The following is a 7,014-nucleotide window of genomic DNA, read 5'->3' as shown; positions in this document are numbered from 1 at the left end:
GAGTAACAAAAACTTGTTTAAGTTGGTTAAACGGATAGAGGGTTTCGAGACGAAACTCCAGGCGCTTGAATCGCTTGATTCCGATAAACGAGCGAAAAGTTATACTAAAACGAAAATCGGATCACGAATCGCGATCAGAAAAATCGCGGATTTAATCCGAGAAAAGAAAAACGACGAACGTTTGCTAGAACGAACGAACGCTCGCTATTTAAATAAACCGGAAAAACCGATCTATTTTAAAAAAACAAAACTAAAAAAACCGAAGAAAAACCGAACGATTTTTCGAAAAAAACTAAAAAAACCAGCGCGGAAATCGAGGTGGCAAACCTTGGGCGGCGTGCGGTGGTGGCGGCGCGGCGGCGGCGGGCGCTGGGGCTGGGGCGGCTTAGGGTTTCGGCTGGGCCTCTCCCCGGCTTATAAAGCCTAGCGGGCCGGGAGTCCTAGTCGGACACGACCCTAGGTCGGTTCGTTTTTTTAATAATTACGTGCAGAAGAAAAAAAAATAAAAAGAAATACTAAACGGGCTCCAAAAATTTCGAAATAAGTTTTCATGGGCTTCTAAAATCAAGCCGCACAAGGTGAACATTTATTTGGGGCCTAAAAGCAATTTTGAAAAACACCCATTTTTCCTAAATTCAAATAAAATGACGAAAAACTCCGAAATAAAATCTTATTTGATTTTATTATTAAATCCTCAATATTTCTTTATTTTGGGAAAGTCATTTTATTCCCTCTCTCATATTTTGTAATAGAAATAATTGATGATAAAATAATTAAAATCAAATGATCCTATTCTCAAAATTTGAGAAAACTCAAATATGAAAATAACGAAATCCCCAACTCTCTCCGTGGGTCCTTGAGTTGCGTAGAATTTCTAGGATCGACCAAAAGCAAAATAAAATATGATATGCAATGATGATATAATGTATAACATTCCAAATTGAAAATTTGGGATGTTACAAACCTACCCCCCTTAAGATGAATCTTGCCCTCGAGATTTGGGTTGGCTAGAAAATAGGTGAGGGTGGTCCTTGAGCAAATCTTCCTCTCGTTCCCAGGTGGCTTCATCCTCTGTGTGGTGGCTCCACTGAACTTTGCAAAACTTGATAACCTTGCTGCGAGTGACTCGGCTGGCAACCTCGAGAATCTTAATTGGTTTCTCCTCGTAGGTCAAATTGTTATCCAACTGAATAATTTCCAATGGCACTGTGTCTCTCAACGGTATGTCAGCCATCTCCATGTGACACTTCTTCAACTGGGAAACGTGGAACACATCATGAACTCCTGACAATCCTTCAGGCAATTCCAACTTGTAGGCCACTTCTCCCATACGCTCCAAAACTCGATATGGTCCTACAAATCGTGGCACTAACTTTCCTTTAACTCCAAAATGCTTTGTTCCCTGAAGTGGAGATACTCGAAGATAAGCTCTATCTCTGACTTCATAAACTGTCTCCTTGCGTTTAGAATCTGCCTAACTCTTCTGTCTGGAATGAGCTATCTTGTGCCTATCGCGAATCAACTTCACCTTCTGTTCAGACTCTTTAATCAAGTCAGGTCCAAACAACTGGCGGTCTCCAACTTCGTCCCACGACAATGGTGTCCTACACCTCCTTCCGTATAAGGCTTCAAAAGGGGCCATCTTCAAACTGGTTTGGTAACTGTTGTTGTAAGAGAACTCTGCATATGGCAAATTGTCGTCCCAACTAGATCCGTAATCTAGCGCTCAAGCTCTCAGCATATCCTCCAAAATCTGATTGACTCTCTCGGTCTGTCCATCTGTCTGTGGATGAAAAGCTGTACTGAATTCTAGCCTAGTTCCCAAAGTTTCATGCAACTGCTTCCAAAACTTTGAGGTAAACTGGGTTCCTCTATCTGATACGATACTCCTCGGAACTCCATGCAAACATACGATCCTGGTCATGTATATCTTTGCCAACTTAGCACTGGTGTAAGTGGTCTTTACTGGGATGAAATGAGCTACCTTCGTCAATCGATCGACTACAACCCAAATCGAGTCATAGCCTGAACGAGTCCTGGGTAATCCAGTGATAAAATCCATGCCTAACTTATCCCACTTCCATTCAGGTATCGGCAATGGTTGTAACAATCCTGCTGGCTTCTGATGCTCTGCCTTTAATCTCTGACACACATCACAAACTGCTACATACTCCGCAATATCCTTCTTCATTCTGGTCCACCAAAAAATATCCTTCAAATCCAAATACATCTTGGTATTTCCTGGGTGAATCGAATATGGTGAATCGTGTGCCTCTTGCAGAATCAACCTCCTAATCTCTGGGTCATTGGGCACATAAACACGGTCTTCAAACCATAGGGTGTCGTGCTCATCCTCACGAAATCCTTTAGCTTTTCCTTTGCTCAGTTTCTCCTTTATAGCGGCAATCCCCTTGTCAGTCTTCTGAGCTTCTCTGATTCTATCCATCAAAGTTGACTGAATCTCCAATGCTGCTACATAGCGTCTTGGAACTTTTTCCATACATAGTTCATGAAGATTTTCTGCTATCTCCTTTGGTATTTCTCCCGTCATTAATGTAGGGACGTGGCTCTTACGGCTTAATGCGTCAGCTACTACATTTGCCGTTCCAGGATGGTAATGCAATCTCATATCGTAATCCTTGATGAGCTCCAACCATCTCCTTTGTCTGAGATTTAAATCCTTCTGTGTGAAAATGTACTTCAAACTCTTATGATCTGTATACACCTCACAATGGTTTCCAATGAGGAAATGCCTCCATGTTTTCAAGGCATGCACTACGGCTGCTAACTCCAAATCATGCGTAGCATAATTCAACTCATGAGGTTTCAGTTGTCTTGAGGCATATGAAACAACTCTCCCTTCCTGCATAAGCACTGCTCCAAGTCCTTGATGTGAAGCGGCGCAATACACCTCATAATCCTTGGTCTGATCTGGCAAAATCAACACTGGTGAAGTAACCAAACGTTTCTTCAACTCCTGGAAACTAGCCTCACATTCCTCAGTCCATTTGAACTTGGTATCCTTCTTCAACAACTCAGTCATAGGCTTCGCAATCTTTGAGAAATTCTCAATAAATCTCCGGTAGTATCCTGCGAGTCCCAGAAAACTCAGTATCTCTCCCACCGTGGTCGGTGCTTCCCATTTGGTCACGGTATCAACTTTAGTGGGATCTAGTGCTATTCCTTCTCCGGATATAACGTGTCCGAGGAATCCTACTTCCTTCAACCAAAACTCACATTTGCTGAACTTGGCATACAACTGATGTTCTCTGAGCTTCTCAAGTACCAATCGCAAATGTTCCTTATGCTCTTCTTCATTCTTCGAGTAAACCAGGATATCATCAATGAACACTACGACGAACTTATCCAAGAAATCCATAAACACTTTGTTCATCATGTTCATAAAATATGCAGGTGCGTTAGTCAGACCAAATGACATAGCGGTATACTCGTACAGCCCATACCTGGTGGTAAAAGCTGTCTTAGGAATATCCTGTTCACGGATCTTCAACTGGTGGTATCCTGTTCGCAGATCGATCTTGCAAAATACCTTAGCTCCTTGAAATCGATCAAACAAATCATTGATCATTGGTAGTGGGTACTTGTTCTTGATCGTTACTTCATTCAATCCTCGACAATCAACAACCATCCGTAACGATCCATCCTTCTTCACCACTAGAAGTACTGGCGATCCCCAAGGCAAAGAACTTGGGCGAATGTATCCTTTATCCAGTAACTCCTTAATCTGCTTCTTAATTTCTACCAAGTCCTTTGCGGGCATCCTGTATGGTCTCTTTGATATTGGCCCGGTGCCTGGCAATAGCTCAATCAAAAACTCAATATCTCTATCCGGTGGCATGCCTCGCAACTCTTCTGGAAATACTTCAGGGAAATCCCTTACCACTGGTACTTCCTCTTGCACAACTCCTGTTAAGCAATTTACTTGAGTCCTCTTCGGCACATGTCGGGATACATACTTGATCCTTCTCCCTTCTGGGGTGGTAAGCAAAATTGACTTACTAGGGCATTCAATATTCCCTTCATACTTTGATAACCAATCCATGCCTAATATCACATCCAATCCTTGAGATTCCAATACTATTAGGTCTGAGGGAAAAACATAGTTACCAATCCTTAATGGTAACCGATCACACCATTGACTAGCCATATATTCTGCTCCAGGCGAGGTTACTAACATGGGTGACCTAAGGGCTTGGGTTGACAGGTTATACTTATCCACAAATCCCCTTGAGATGTATGAATGCGATGCACCAGTATCAAAAAGAACGAGTGCAGTAAATGACTTAACCAAAAACTTACCTATTACTACATCAGGCTGAGCTTCAACCTCCTCCACGCTAACGTGGTTCACCTGTCCCTTGTTGAAAGGGTTCGGCTTCTTCCCAGAGCTTCCATTGCCATTTCCATTTTGTATTTCAGGGCATTCATTGGCATAATGTCCGGTCTTCGAACACTTAAAGCAAGTGACTTGGCTCAGGTCCTTCTTGGCTGGGGTTGATGGGTTGGTGCGATTCTGGCCGTTGCTTCCTCCATTCCCATTACCATTCTTGGTGCCATTGTGATTGTGCGAGCTACCTCCTCCATGGGTATGCTGAAAATGTCCTCCCGGTCTAGGGGTAAAACGTGGCTTCTACTGAGCTCCTGAAGTGTACTTTCCTTGTCCATACTTCCTCTTGCCATTCTCTATTTGCTGCTGCTTCCCTTCAATCATAAGAGCACGATCTACCAACTCCTGGTAGTTGTTGAAGGTTTCTACCATCAACTGCATGCTCAACTCATCATTCAGTCCTTCCAGAAACTTCTCCTGCTTAGCTGCATCCGTAGCGGCATCATCTGGGGCATAACGTGCTAACTTACTAAAGTCCTCCACATACTGGCCAACTGTCCGTCCTCCTTGGCGCAAGTTGCGAAACTCACGCTTCTTTATGGCCATAGCTCCTGCTGAAACTGGTCCCATGTGACAGTGTCGACAGGGAAAGTGGCTGTGAAATTCTCCCACCATGATGCCGCGGGTGCTTCAAGTTGATGTGCGACAAACTTTACCTTCTCCGCATCTGTGCATCCTGCTGTGGTCAACTCTCTAGCTGTCTTGCGGAGCCAATCATCTGCTACTATCGGCTCGGTGCTACTGGAAAACACCGGCGGATTTAGCCTAAGGAAACGGGCTAAGTGATCAACAGGTGGTGGTGGTGGTGGGTTGTTGTTGTTGTTCCCCTGATTCTGATTTTGGACTAGCAACTGCATCAATGTGTTCTGCTGCTGGATCAACTGAGTGAGCTCCGGTGGAAAGGTAAATCCGGGGTCACGTCTCAGAGGCATCTAAGGGTTTAGAAAAGATGAGATGTAAGAATAGAGGGGGTCTAAAGAGAAAACACTACCCATATGCACATGAGGCAAAAGCAAACAATTCACTTCATTCAATCAAACAAGGGCATACAATCGATCTAACTATCGCAAAAGTGCTCAGACTACTATATTTACATGGTGGACTACTGCTACTACTGATGAGGTGGTCTACTAGAAATATTCTTTGGTTGCAGACTCCATGATATCTGCTCCAGCTTCATCAACATAGTCATCATCGCTTTCGTCTGGGTCCGAGTCTGTGTCGTAGATGATGATGTAGTCTTCCGAGCGAATCTCCTTGGGTTCTTCATCTTTGTCTACTGGTGTAGGGCCTCCCATAAATATCCCGATCTTCATTGTTAGGTCGACATTCTTGTCCACCAATACTTCAATTTCTTCTTCATAATCTTCACGTGTAGCCTTGAGTTCTTCCTCCAGTTCCTTGATTCTTGTCTTAGCCTTCTTCAGATCTATCATGTCAGCGCACATCTGGTTCTCCTGTCGGCGAATGTGCTGGTTTAACTCTTGGATAAAAGCTGCAATTGATCTATCCTTCCGAGTGCTGATCATCTCCGAGTGCTCATCTCGGCGCCCACAAATCTGGTAGATTGTATCTTTGAGGTCATTGTGGTAGACATCTCCAATGCGTCCCATGGTGATGTGAGCTGCCATGCTCATTCCCAGACTCCAAGTTGGTGCATCAAAATAAAATTCTATGGGCTCAGTGACTGGCATGAACGTCCTTCCTGGAACTTGAACTTGAATCATCCAGCACTCTTCTTTAGGTGAAGTGGCATTGTAGGTTCCGGTGAAGCTTGGTACTCCTATGTTCAGGTATCTAGTGACTTCCTTCAAGTGACGTCCAAATGGTGTATCTTCATCCGGTTGCGTGAACTTGTTCCTTGCATCCGCCATCCTAAAGAGTAGAAAAGATGAGAGGTCAGAAGAGAAGAGAGTGAATAGTGATCTAGGTCTTTAGCTTAGTGGTCGTGTCCTACAGTCAGTGTGTGCTCTGATACCATCTCTGTAGCGACCAGACCTCAAACAGTCTGATCTCTGTGCTCCGGTGTCATCCCTGGATCAGTAATGCTGACACCACACAGTACTCGGAGGATTTATAACAGAGTAGCAATCACACACTTATTACATCGAGTGTCTCAAAAGAGAACTTATTACAATAAATATGGCGTAAGGCCATCTAATAACGATAACAGCGGAAGGCTTGGAAGATAAGTGAGTCCATCAACTCCAATGGCATCACTGAGTATAGAACCACGACCTAAAAACTCCTTAATCGTCGTCTGAAAAGTCTGCAACATTAACATTGCAGCCCGAAACGGGTCAGCACATGGAATATGTTGGCAATGTAACACATAGAGACTAATGGAATGAAATTGCTATACTATATGCATATTTGGCTGGTGGAAAGCTCTATGGTTATAGTTTTGTGTAAAGCCAATTTTTCCCTACTGCAAAGTAATTAATTTATTTAACTATCATGGTAGTTGTTAAACATTGAGAATGGTTGACAACATTCTCAATCCCAATTAAGCATCATCATTAAACAAAACCCAACAAAATTAATTTAGAGTAACATGTTGAGATTCACATGATAATCCAAGTACTAGATACTCAAAACGTCCATAA

Source organism: Triticum urartu, chromosome 7A (assembly GCF_056163025.1).
Source record: "Triticum urartu cultivar PI428250 chromosome 7A, HENAU_Tu73, whole genome shotgun sequence".
In the NCBI taxonomy this organism is placed as follows: domain Eukaryota; kingdom Viridiplantae; phylum Streptophyta; class Magnoliopsida; order Poales; family Poaceae; genus Triticum; species Triticum urartu.
Note: the sequence above shows the minus strand (reverse complement) of the source record.